At 36.4% G+C, this 14289-nt stretch overlaps 1 pseudogene; it reads left to right on the plus strand.

The window, feature by feature from the left end:
• The first annotated feature begins 210 nt into the window (after positions 1 to 210).
• Positions 211 to 13843, plus strand: LOC127193644 (CDGSH iron-sulfur domain-containing protein 3, mitochondrial-like; annotated as a pseudogene).
• The last annotated feature ends 446 nt before the right edge of the window (positions 13844 to 14289 follow it).

Consider the following 14289-nt stretch of genomic DNA (forward strand, 5'->3'; position numbering starts at 1 on the left):
AGGTGTGCTTTCTTTTGTATGTTCCATGAGCAGTTAGCCTGAAGTCATACACATGTTTCTCTAAGTAGACTGAAAAGAGAGGGGTTTTTAAACAACAAGCTAGCTCAGCGACGTCACTGGAATTGTCAGCATCCATTTAAGAGTGTTTAGAATTTAAAAAAAATCAATGTGAATTTATCCCTTTTTTCTCATGCCTGATTTCATTCCAACATGATTATTGGAGAAAGCCTGAGAGGAGCTGTTTTAGGAAGGCTTCCATTCCCAATGCATTGTGAACTTTTGCAGAGAACAACTTACAGAAGCCATAGACTTGGAAGTAAGGCACATAGCCAGAGTTGTATTTGCTCCAGCCTGCCGTACTTTTTGTTTGTGTTTGGAGGTCAGCTGCAAGGGTAAGTCAGGTCCCTTCTTCTGACTTTGTAGGTCCAAGAACATGCAGGGAAAGGCAGGTTTCTTCTGGAACCTCCTAGGGCTGGAGAGGGCTGGCTTCCAACGGGAGCTGACAAACTGTAGGTGGAAGCTGGCTCCTCTGTTGCTTGACTGAAGATCAAAACAGATTTTTGTTTGGGCAAAGGTCTCTCAGAAATTCAAACGTTGGCACATTTAAACTTCTCCTTTAGCAGGGTGTTAAGAGAGACGGGTTGGTAGACATTTCATAGAAGCCTGCAACGTTAAATGTTGGCAGAAAAGGACTGACAGTAGTTAATGAGGCTAATTGGTTACTCAGAATCCCGAAGGCTGGGTGGGAGAGGGTTACACAAAGATGCGGGGGAAAGGATACTTTTGCCTTTTTAAAATTATAGTTGGCTGTCCTAAAGGCTGCTGTGTATCACTAAGGGAAATAAGAGTAAAATATGTTTTGCTCTACTTTGGAGAGCTGTTCTGTTCCCCAGATTTTAAAGGTCTACTATAATGAAAGGGACATCATACCTTAAAACATTGACTACTGAATGGAGACACATATCCTGTGTGAGGATGTGGGGGCTTTATATGGGATATATATTGTAAATATTGTGGATTTGCAATATTTCATAGTACAGAGGGGTTTAATTGAAATTTGTGTAATCTTTTAAAAAGCATGCATGAGAAAAATTCTGTTCATAAATATTTCTGGGCAAGTTGAGGGGATAATATAGGAAAGCTTTTTTCTAGTCTTTTTTTTTTTTTCTTAAAACTCATGATCCATGCAGATTGGATAGGACTGGCCTGTGAGATGAGTAAATAAGATAACACTTGATGCATATCTATACAGATAAGTCAGACCTTTAATCCCTCAGAATTAGGGCAATAAAATGTATTATTATCATAAACTCAGATCTAAACTGTCAATAATTCTGAGGCTTGGGTGATCATCTGGACAGTGTAAAGTCAATTTAAACAACCCAGCAATCTCAGTTCGGGTTTAATGTATTAGATAACTCAGCCTAATTGACGGACACATGGTGCGAGTTCATCTCCCAGCTCACAGGGAGAATTCAAATCTAAAGGAGCCACAAACTGACCATTGGGGATCTGCATAAGTGAACTAGCAAAATTACAGAAATACCATTGATAGAATGGTTAATCACAGGACTATCACAAAAGTTTTGTAGTCTAAAGTTAAAAGATGTGTTCTTCACTTTTTTCTTTCTTTTTTTAAATTAATTTATTCGTGTTACATCTCAATGGTTATCCCATCCCTTGTATCCTCCCATTCCTCCCTCCCTTCCATTTTCCCTTTACTCCCCTCCCCTATGACTGTGTTTGAGGGGGACTTCTTCCCCCTGTATATGCTCATAGGGTATCAAGTCTCTTCTTGGTAACCTGCCGTCCTTCCTCTGAGTGCCACCAGGTCCCCCCCTCCAGGGGACATGGTCAAATGTGAGGCACCATAGTACGTGAGAAAGTCATATCACACTCTCCACTCAACTGTGGAGAATGTCCCGTCCATTGGCTAGACCTGGGTAGGGTTTTGAAGTTTACGGCCTGTATTGTCCTTGGCTGGTGCCATAGTTTGAGAAGGATCCCTGGGCCCAAATCTGCCTATCATAATGTTCTTCATGTTTACCCAACTTTATAAGCTATAATTAACATTGTATTTACTCATGGAGTATAAGAGTGACACGATGTTTTGATACACACATTGAGAAATGAATAACTCAGGTGAACTAACGGCAATCACTTCACACATCATTGTGTGTGTGTGTGTGTGTGTGTGTGTGTGTGTGTGTGTGTGTAGATTTCAGGTGTAAAAGACTGTGCAGCAGTTGTCTTTCTATGATTAGGCTACTAAGCATAATGTTCTCCTAGCTCCTCTTCACTGTGACATAAGAACGCTAACCTTGAATCTCAGTGGCATCTTTCAAAGTCTTGAGGCCCAACTGAAAATGCGACTTGTGAAGTTGAGAGGACAAGGTTCCCACTTGAGGTCTTCCTCAGACAATGTACTGTGAGTTGAAAGAGTCACATTAGCAACTGCTAAACAGAAGAGTGAAAAGCACATCTTAAAATCCCTCCTGCACTGCAAACGCATGGATATGCACACTATCGTCCCATGAACATCCATCAACATGGCTGAATTAATATGCATGCATACATACATGAAATATCCAGAAACCACAGGTTTGGCAATAAAGTGTCATCTGTAAACAGGAACTTCAGCTATATAATGGGCATAGGAACCAGGAGCCTTTGGGCTGACTTTGGGGTAGTGAAGACAAAGGTTTAGCATGAGAAGACGGACAGAATTTATCTCCATTTTTAAATCTCCAATTCAGCAACTCAATCTTTTGTTTGGTTCAATGCCATTAAAATGAAGAAAAAGAGGAGGGGAATTTATAATATCTTCAGTCACAGATGGTCCTAGCTCAAAAGGTCAAAGGTTCAATAATGGCTTCTAATACAAGAATGAGTGTCTGTACAGTACTCCTGTGGGAGTTCACAAGGAAGCACTAGAAAGTGAAAGAGAAATTTCAGCTTCAAGATTGTAAGTTGACAGACTCCATGGACAAAGGAGCTTGAGAAAATGTTAACTTTCTGAGGAGGCCCAAAAGCAAGGGTCCACAGATGCCAGACAAGGGTGTAGGGTCCCAGAGCTGGAGTTTTCAGCACTTATGAGCTACCTAACATGGATGCTGAGAGTGAACCTACCTGCATACAGTAGCAAGAGCTGCAAACCTTCCTAACTTCTGACCCAACTCTGCAAGAGCTACTTCCGTAGTTACTTACATTTTGGACACCTAGCCCTTTTTCTTCTAGATTAAGCCCAATTCTCTATAAGCTACTTTTTAGTATATACCATAATTTTGATTATATAAGACTCTTTGTTTCTATGCCTAATAAATACTTTATTAAATACTATTGCAGTTTTTCTTCTTTTTTTCTTAGAGAAGCTCAGTGTGTTTCATTTATCACATTTTACCACGGTCTTTTTAATTTTCATGGCAGCTTTTTGCTGTTTTATTTACTGTATTTCTACTCTAATTTTGCTTCTATTCATTTTGAATTTTGTCTTTCCTACCACATTTTTTCAGAGTCTAGCATGTACCTCATATTTTTCCTTATGGGTTTTATCATGAATGCAATAATTATGAATATCTCTTTAAGTCTAATACTATTTCATTTCATAGCTTCAGCAAGGACTGTTTTTAATGACATGCAAACATAATGTTTTATAAAGTTCTTTCAATTTTTGTCATCAACCAAATAATACCTGATGTAAGAGAAGATTGCCTTTTGTTTAAAACAATAGTTTTTTTTCCCACAGAATAGTATTACACATTTGATTTTTATTTATAATTTATAACACTGTTGATAAAGATAGTGTTTACAATAAATTATTTGTAATTTGAAGAGCCCTTTGTATGTTGTAGTAAATTTTTGTGGTGAGACTCTCAAAAATATTTTTTAAAAAAATCAGTTTCAGCCTTTTCTGCTCTACCAGTTTCTGATAGATTATAGATACATAGATACAGGTGTGCATAAGCATTCTCCTGTGCTGTACTTTCCCAATTTCTGTATTCTTATTTTTACTTTTTATATATTGATGCCATGTTAAATTCTTCCAAGTTGCAGATTATTTGGTTGCTAAAATGGTATCCTTTCTTGATAATTAATTTTTTCTATGCAAATTTTGGGTTTCATTTTAAGAACTTACATTTGTCATTCTAATTGCATTCTTTTCTTTAGGGCATAATGTTATCAATGTCTTCAATTTGTTTGACATATATATATATATATACATTATATACATATATACATATATATGTATATATAATTTTAAGGCATATCCATTGAGTACTTTGCTTTTCTGTAAATATCATAATCAATCTCATCATTTTATTAGAATATATGCCAAGAATAAAAATTTACATTAAAACACATATACATAAGAAAAAATGGGTTTGGTATTTTCTGCATGAAGAAACCCACAAATGTGAGGGCAAAATGAACAAATTAGCCCCCGTCTACTTTAGACTCTACAATAGAGTTGGTCACTGCTGAAGTTTTATACATCTGAATACAGGTATTTCATAACTATAGAGGTAGTTGAGATTTATAATGAAATTATTTTTTCAGATATATAAATAATTAGATTTTCCACATTCTGGAAAATTGAACATACCTTGCTTAATCATGCTCAGAAATTCATAAATTGCAGAATAATATTTTGATGATCTGATTTAAGTAATATAATATCTACCTCCAAAAAGAATATATCACTTAATTATACCTATTTACTATTTCTTAAATTGTGTCACCTTATTTCTGTTAAAACATGGATGGATCTTGTTTCTGGTGGCCAGATGCATTGATGAGGCTACAATTCCTGATATGAAAGTTCTAAACTGGTAAGTTACATTGGGAGTAAAAATACCATTTTTTCCATTTTATTTAATTGCAAAGAATATAGTGAAAAACTAAATTTTAGAGACTAAAACAATTACCACTCCTGGCTTTTATTCAAATTAGTTCTCATAGCTATGAACAGAATCAAGAAAGTATAATTTCCAAAACACTAAGAATGTAAAACTTATATAGTTCCTGATTATGTCATGGTTCTTCATGCTATAGGTAGTTTATATATGTGTAATAATATAACTTTATATGTAAAAAATTTTTAAAGTAATAATAGAAAAGAAAGTATAATTTTGAAAGACAGCTGTAAAGGTATTTTTACATATGCCATCATTCAAGTTCCCCTATATTATAATTAAATGAGTAGTGTAATAAAATGAAATTATCATTATACCTTGGAAATAAAATGCAATGAAAGTTTAATTAGAAAGACTTGTATCAGTTAAGAAGATAATGGAAACAAACTTTGGAAGAACACACTTGTGACTTATATCATGGTTGTATATTTAAAGTACTATTAGGAATAACAAAACAATTTAAGAATAGTCAAGGGTCATTTCTATAGATATATACTAATGTGATGATAATTTCTTTTCAATTGCTTTTTAGCATTATACCCAAGGATTTGCATGCACTTTTTATTTTCAATTAAGTCTATAATAAGGCAGGTATTCCCCTTGATTCCTACTGTAATATTATTACATTGAAGCAAAGAGAAGGGAATAGAGAGTCCTCTATCTATTCCATAGAATGAAACAGGGACCAACACAGGACAATCCACACTACCAATATTTTCATGAGCATGAAGTACATACTCTGAAAGTCCCAAGAAGTCCCAAGATGCATTTTGTGATGATGCTGCAACGTTATAAACCTTTTCTGTCATCTTCTCATTTGGGAAGCTGCGAACCTGTGCGCCCTGTATACTCAGGTAATTAATTTCACTCCTTCTCAAGTCTCTGATGGGGTTGAAGATCAGATAGTTTAGTTTTATAATTAAGCTTAGTTGTTTAGGGGTTAAAATATTTTAAGGTCTAGATAGATGCTTTAAGTTGATAGAGATGAGATATGATAGACATTGATTTACATTCAGAATTTTAGACTGACCAAGATAGGAAAGATGTTTTCTTCAAGGTTGCCAAATACAAATAGACAAAACACTATAAATGTAACACTTATATAATTCCTGATTGTTTTGTAGTTCTTCTTGTTGTATGTAGTTTATTATATGTATGATAATATAAATGTATAGTTATAAGAATTCATTTTAAAAAGAAAGAAAGAAAAATTTTAAAAAAGAAAATGTATAAAAACATTGTACTTTGATACTGACATTAAATATACTTAAAGAGAAATTCAATTAGTTATCCAGGGGACCCTCTTGCATAGTCACATAAATGGATCAAAGCTGAAATATTTCAATTATATCATGTATCCACTTAAATTTTAAAAAGCTAAAAACATACAATTTCAAACGCCAAATATTTTATTATATTTTTCCGAGACAGTTTTTTGGCTTAAAATGATTTGTATGGTTGGTCCAGAGAGGGACACAGATTTCCACTTCCAGCACTAACGAAGTTGAAGTAGGAAGATCAATACTTTAATACATCCCTGGATCATATAATGAATTCAAGAGCAGCCCGTGCTACACAGAAAATGGTATCCAAAGCAGTCCTAGTGCACATTTACTTGTGGCTAGTCCTCAGGAATGCAAACTACACCAAAGACCACTACCTTTCTTTATTGCAAGCTTAGTACAGAGAAGATCCCTACTCTGGGCTTGCTGTGACTACCTCTCTTTGGGACTTATCACACTTAATTAGTTTAAGCATTCTTGATGCCTGACTTCGGTATGGTGCTGAGGAACTGTTAGGAAATACTCCAAACTTACAAAGTGGATAATGGAAAGGCCAGATGGTTTGAAGTTGGTGGGGGCACATTTTGAATTGTTAAAGCTAACTTTATAGATAACCTACCAAACTCTAGAAGACTCCGATTATCTAGTGTATACCAGATGCTAAACTGTCCTGAGAGAGGTGCCCAGTAAAGCTGCAGCTCTTTTCATACAGAGAGAAAGAAAACCAGCACCCAGCAGTGTAGTTGGGAAATTTGACTTCTGGAGAATAGAACAGGTATAGAATAATGAGTCTGGACCAGAAACACAATTTTCTGTGTAAATACTGATTAGTGTTTTAAAAACAAAACAAACAAAAAAATGTGTAACTTTAACAAAAAAGAAAGAAAGAAAGAAAGAAAGACAAAAAAATCAAGAGAGCAGTCCAAACACATACCTAAAAGTAGATACAATAGAACCCTGCAACCAGAAAGGTGGCTAAAAAGTCTGAAACCGCAGACACACAATCTTGTTTATTCTTTGCTTCAAACTTTAGAGAGACACTTTGCCAAGATATTAGTACAAAATAAGCTCACACATTGTTTTCTAATATGAAATACGACTGAGGCTCTGGGAGGAGATACGATAATATGAAAAAAAATAAGGAATAATGATAAAATCTAGGTCCAAAATAATTCTCTACCTTGCCTAATAATGTGAGAATAAATGTATACTATACTACATACTTTATAATTAGGCACAAAAAATATTATTTGAATATATGTGAACAAGATGATAATTTGTAGCTCTTAATATCTTTAGTCGCTACTATGCGCCTTTACAGTAATATGTCTATCTATAGAGAAGAAAGATGAGAGTTCAGAGAGTCTAGGTAATCATCCAGTGTTGGGAAACTGGTTGTTGAAAGACCTGAAACCAAATACTCTTCTGAATAATTTTGAGCCTCATACTTTTGAAAACTCTCCTTGAAATACAAAAAGAAAAAAAAAAAAAAGCACAAGGACACCCTGGACAGCCGAGAAAGCAAAGGAGCATCTAGACACACTGATCACTGAATTCACTCCAAAATAATAGAGAAGAAACTCAGTTAATCTAACTTCAGATGTAGGTGCAGATGATCAATGGTCCTGACTGATTGGGGAGCTATCCAAGGTACTCGCCCACTCTAGCTTTTGCTCACTACAACTACATAGGCATAGCAAGTTTTGTGACCTTCTGTTATATCCATGGAAATGAAGTTGAGTGTTTTGGCTACCATAGATTATGTTAAGTAAAATAGCACACAATTACACCTGAGAAGTATTTAATACCATGATGTTTTCTATTGTGTTTACTTTTCAAAAAAAAAAAAAAAAAAAAGGAAGAAAGAAAGAAAGAAAAGCAATAGTCCTAGAAATTATCTGCTAAATTAATTTAATTAGTAATGAGTCCTGATGCACATCCTAGAAAGTAAAAACTCACATTATAAAACTGGGAATGACAGTACATGTTTGTTTCCCAGCAGAGCTGGGGCAAAGACAGCCAGGCCACCACAGCCTGCTGGCCAGTAGGGCTAATCTACAAAATCACAAAAGGGTGGGTGAATCCTGATGAATGAATGATACACTAGCTTACCCTCTGGCCTCCACATACATGTAACATGTAACACGCATGCACAGACACACACACACACACACACACACACACACACACACACACCACAAGAATTAGATCAGTAGTACTTTTCCATGAAGGAAAACCTGCTAAGTAAAGACCAAAAGAAAAGCACCTAAGAAAGAAGAGAACTTGCCTCACTCTATCTTATTTTCTCCTGATGTTCTCTTCTTTCATCTTTAGCAACATAAAAGCACATTTGCATTATTAAATACTCCTTTGTCCATGACTAATTTTTCAACTACTGAAAATAGTACAAAGGCAACTACTTTCATTTAAGCTCCATAATAACTGAAAGCTTTTATCAGTGTCTTCAGTTTTTGAAGATTTGGAAACTGAGCTTCCAGCAGGTTAAAAAAAAAACATTTGTGTGATAAAATGGGCCATTATGGAAGCTGGTAGCTTATGATATTAGCAGACATATAAAAATTGTTTAGAAGTTCATTAAAAGCACACAGTCAGGAACATGAGCACAGTAGATAGAGCACTATAAACTCTCATACATTGAACACATAAACAATAATGAAACATTCATCATTACTTTAAAAAGCTATTACACCCTAATCCTTGGGCTATTGAAGAATTTAATCACTGGACAACATTACTTTACCAGCTCTTGGTACAAGATAAGCAATCATAAATAATCACCTAATGGGAAACTAAACCATGTACCAATTTCAATAACAGTGCAAGGATTTGGAAAACCACTATTCATTCTGAGCATCGGTCATCCTAAACTTAACTTTAGTCCATCTTAAACATAATGACTGAAGACAGAACAACCCAACCTTAATGTTCCACCTTGGTCTTCATAGAATCTTTCAAAGTCCCTAGTAATGTTTTTACATGTAGAAATATGTGTAATGGGGACATTCAGAACTGGGAATGAAACAAAGGAATTTCAAGAGTAACAGGGAAAAACAACAGAAAAACAAAAAACCCAGGGGCTGACTGTTCCGAGTCTGTAAATTATATGGTACATAAAGCCAGAAAATGACAAAACACGTAAAACAGTAAGCGAGAAAATGGCAATTCTGTGATGTTGTTGTGCACAAGGCTGTTTCTCACAGCCAAAGCTACACAGAGAAACCCTGTCTCAAAAACAAACAAACTAACTAACTAAAAAACAAAATACGACTAATAAATTTTTTATCCTAAAGCTTTTTATCCAATGGGTACACTATGTGTATACTATGATCCAGTAATATTGAATATAGCTTAACACAAGTTATATACTTAGTTATTCTAAATACTTGCCAGTATTTCACACATTAGGGTTTAAACAACATGCCCTGTGTGAAATGCCTTAATTCAGGATAAGTTCTTTGTAACATCATAAACCACACACACACGCGCGCGAGCACGCTAGCACTTTAAATACTTTGTTAATATTTTACGACTAGAACTAGGTATACCACAGTATTTCATAAAGTTCTTCCTGAACACAGAACATAGCCAGATAAAGGACAAGTCTTAATCATACTTGTATTTTCTTTTACAAAGCATTAGAGGTCTTGGACTGGTGCTCTTTCTTTGTTGTCGTTGTGTTTGTTTCTTTGTTTTTTACAATTTTGAAGTCATTACTTTAATAGAAAAATTAAGGGCAGAGAAATGTGATTGACACAATGCTTAAGTCCCTATTTTGATTAAGGCCACTAAGAATTAAATGATAAGACAGAAAATTAGAGTGATTAGTTCCCAAAGAAAAGCAGGAGTTGATTCTAAGGCCTACCTGGTGCCAAGTTCAGCCTGACATTGTTGTAAATGTCCCCACCCCTGACTTCCTCTTGGGTGATCTTACTGAAAAGAGTCCCTTCTAGAGATCAGTGATGCCAGGTGATGATTGCATTTCTTATCTGTCCAGTACTCATTTGCATGGTCTCAACTCACTCTTTAAATACACTGAGAGCAGCACGCTTAAACACTCTTTAATAAGAATTAAAGCAATGCTTTGCCTCATAAAAATTGTTAAACTAGAAAGCAACCATGACCTCTATAGAAGACACTAAGCTCTGCTACATCTATTTTAAGAAAGAAATCTATATGAATATTCTAAAACAACAGAAATATAGAAGGTGCATAGATGACATCATATTGCCTCCACTATTATAAGCACAGATTGCTAATATCACTATCAATGGTAATATAATCAACAGCGAGAACCCAAAATGAAAGAAAAAGAACGGGTGTTTATTCTATGGATATTGTATCTGTGAGGGAAAATGTAATGGGCATTTCTTATCTCATATCTTCTATTATTAGACTTGTTTTAAAAGACTTTCTAGAAATATTTTATGTGACATTTTTATTGGTATAATTATGTGATTAGCTGTCTAGAAGTGTCAGTCTCAAGAGGAGAGAACCCAAATATCTATTGATAAAAGTGCATATATATATTTACACACACATAAATACACATATGCTGAAAACCTTGCTTATGTACATTACTATGGAGAAACTTTATGCCATCAGTATTTCTAAATGTATTACCAAATAAGTAAGAGATTTTAGATTCTTTGCTTAGCTCACAGTACAATTCTTTGAAATTAACCCACAAATTGGTTTTAGTTCATATTTGTATTTTATCAAAGCCATCTTTCTGACGTAGGCATTTGTTCTCTCAGGAGGCTTACAAAGATGTTTATCATGCGCAGAGAACCTTCTAGCCTTTGGTGGTTTTAATCTCAGTTCAGCATCTTTGCATTGAGTACGTTACTTTTCTTTCAAGCAATCATGTACACGCCATGTCAAAACTGTAGCCTCCTTGCATGTGAGCCATCTCTCTCTGGCCATATGTAAAATCCTTTGAGGTTGAAATTTCAGTTTATTCAAGAAAAGTAGAAATCCCACCACCATGATAAATGACTCTATCAAATCTTAATCATAGACAAAGCTGACTCCACAGGAAAAGATACTTTATTATACTTTGAATAGAGTGTATCACCTACCAACAGTATGCAGGAAAAGTCAGTTCCTATTATATTAAATAGTCCCGTCAGATCACAAGACAATCTTTTTTATCTAAGTGCAATTTAAGTAAACTTTTCTTCAGAGGGTTGTTCTCAGAAAGGAGTTTCTTTATTTGTGCATCTATTCCCAGTAAGATTTGCCTAGTACGCAGTCATCTGGAATACAATCATGTTTGTGTTTGTGTTTATGTTTGTAAGCAAAGCTAACACATGCTGTTGTCACATTTCTCTCTTAACAGTGTGTTTCCTCTAAATAGCCTGTAAAGTTTTCCCATATTGATCTGAGGATGGACTTACATTGACGTTAAGCAACCTTGACAAGAAAGGCAACAACTGCATTAACAGTTAGCTGAACTTCAGAGGCTGTTAAGGCAGCAACAGTTAAATTCATGGGGAATTCTCCCCTTTGAAGAGTGGAAACACCAGAGCCCCAGACCTTCTAACTGACAGCTTATTACTGCAGACGGTCTATGTAAATTGTACACTGACTACAGGCCCTCGGGGGAGGGTTTCTCTGTTTTCTGTCTCTGGTACTAACCTAGTATAACTTGCCATATTACTGCCCTCTTGCCAGTAATGTTAATGATGGTGATTATTAGTAATAACTCTGAGTAATGAGGTTTTCTTCCCTGTACTCAAAATAATTGCTCTGTGTAAATCCACTGCAAGTTTTACGGTGCACTAAAGATTAGTAACATTAGAAACTTGGCAAATCTTACTTATAGAGGCATTTTACCTAATGATCTAATCCATCAGTTCCAGACTTAGCAGTCTAGAGACTCACTTATTAGGAAGAACCTCTCTTCTTTTCATATTTGCACTAAGAAACAATCTAGTCACCCAGCTGAATGTGTAGAAAGCTCTTTATGTGTGTCTTGAAAGTATAAGCCCTACTATACACATGGCAGCCCATGAGAAAATTCACTGCATTCGGCCTGTAGATTGAACTCTACATTAAGTGGTCCCTGGCTTAAGTAGTTTTAGAAGAAATTTATCTTGTACTCTGATATCTTAAAGCCATTCTAGATTAGGTGATACTCATGACAAACTTGTAAGCAATTGATCCCATGTGTAAGCTAGCACTGGGGTGAACGTCAGCAAAGGGGGCGATGGGCTAGCTGTGCCATTGCTTTTCCCAGTATCATCCCTTCTAGCATGTCCCAGATTCTCCAGCTAAAGAAAAGATGTGAGGGGAAAATATTCATTCCTTGATAAAGGCCGTGTGTGTGTGTGTGTGTGTGTGTGTGTGTGTGTGTGTGTGTGTGTGTGTGTGTGAACATCTGTGTGCCTTGTAGGAGACCAGAGGACAATTTCAGTATTCTACCTTAAGAGCAATATCCCTTTTCTGGCTTCTCTCTTTTTTTTCTCTTTTCTCACTCATTTATTTATTTGTTATTAGAGACTAGGCCTGGAATCTGTTCTCTCCCCTTCTAGCACTGGACTCCCAACCATGGGTTTCTTTACCTGGCTTTTCTTTTACAGAGGATCTCGGGAAGGAACTCCAGACCTCCTGCTCACTGGCTACCTTCCCAGTCCTGCTATTGGCTTGTTTACTCAATAATTCTGACTTGATTATGAGTTCATGCTAAGAAATACGGAAGTCCCCTGACTTAAATAAGGAACATCCTATGTACATACAGGTGGTTCATTTGTCATTCTTTCCCATGGTGACCTTGACAAATGAGACTGGGCTGGCAAAAGACAGTAAACCAAGGATATATTGCAGAAAACTCCTTTTTTCTTCAAGAACACAGAACTCCTGGATCATTAAGATCTTTTCAATTCATGTGATGGCAGCATAAGTGGTGGTCTATTTTTTTTAATCTCATTAAACGGGCATGCAAAACAAACAAGGACATAACTACGTAATCAGTAATCCGTTGCTGATCCTATTCGTGCTGTATATAGGTTTTCTAGATATTTGGATTTGTTATTAGCTATTTATATTTGTTTGCTTAGCCTTACTCCAATCCATATCACCTGATTTAATAAGAATATTTTAGCCTTTTTTTTTCTCACCCTGAGGAAAGGATGCAAGAACCTCCAGGCCTCTTCTGTGACCCTTTCCGAAGCCTTTCATCCCTCCCACGCCCCTTGACCTGTGGTCTTTTCCTTCCCTGATGGGCTCCCCTGCCCCACCCCCAGCCCCGTCATCTTCCCTTTTTCCACTGATTTTATTTTTCTGTTTCCAAATCACATCTGCTTGCCTGCCTTGTCGAAGCTATGCACGAGGCAGGAAATCTCTCGGATGAGTCGGTGGTTCTTCGAGGACCCTGTCAAGACTGTAGTAGCACCCAAAACACCCATCATGTCGGTGCTGCTTGCGGGAGGCCCTACAGATGGTGTGCGTGTGGCCAAAGAAGCAAAAAGCAGCCCCTCTGTGATGGCTCCCACTCTTCCCAGCGCGTGGCCTCTCCCCACTCAGAGTGGCCCTATGTACCCGCAGGGCCACTCAAATCCCCCTTACTGCGATGGTACTCAGAAGAAAGAGCAGGGACAGAAAGCGGAAATGGACGGCCCACTCTGAGGGGTACTGTGGCTCCAGGCCTCCGACAGGTTTCCCTTCTGTGAAAGCAACAGTGTCAAGGGACCGATGAGAACATTCAAGGACCCAGGCTCCTTGCTAGCTATCATTCCTCGAAAAACTGAGAACAGGCCCTAGTTCAGCAGCTAGTAAAGCTGTCATTAAACAACGAGGCCCACCCTCTAAAACAAAAACAAATTTAAAAAATCCACAAAACAAAAAAACAAACCTGAATATTTTGGCAAGTCTTGATATTCACCATCCCTTATTGTCATCTTTTCTACTTCTATCCTGTCTACACCCACTACAAAATGAATTTTAATGAGTGTAATAAATGATTTTAAATACGGTTAGAATTTGAAGCTGGATATAGCATATCCCATTGGAATACTCAGAATGGTATTTTGAGTTTTCTCGAATGCAGTTAATCAAAAATATCTTACTGTATT

The sequence above is a fragment of the Acomys russatus genome, chromosome 9, assembly GCF_903995435.1.
Source record: "Acomys russatus chromosome 9, mAcoRus1.1, whole genome shotgun sequence".
NCBI classification, from domain to species: Eukaryota; Metazoa; Chordata; class Mammalia; order Rodentia; family Muridae; genus Acomys; species Acomys russatus.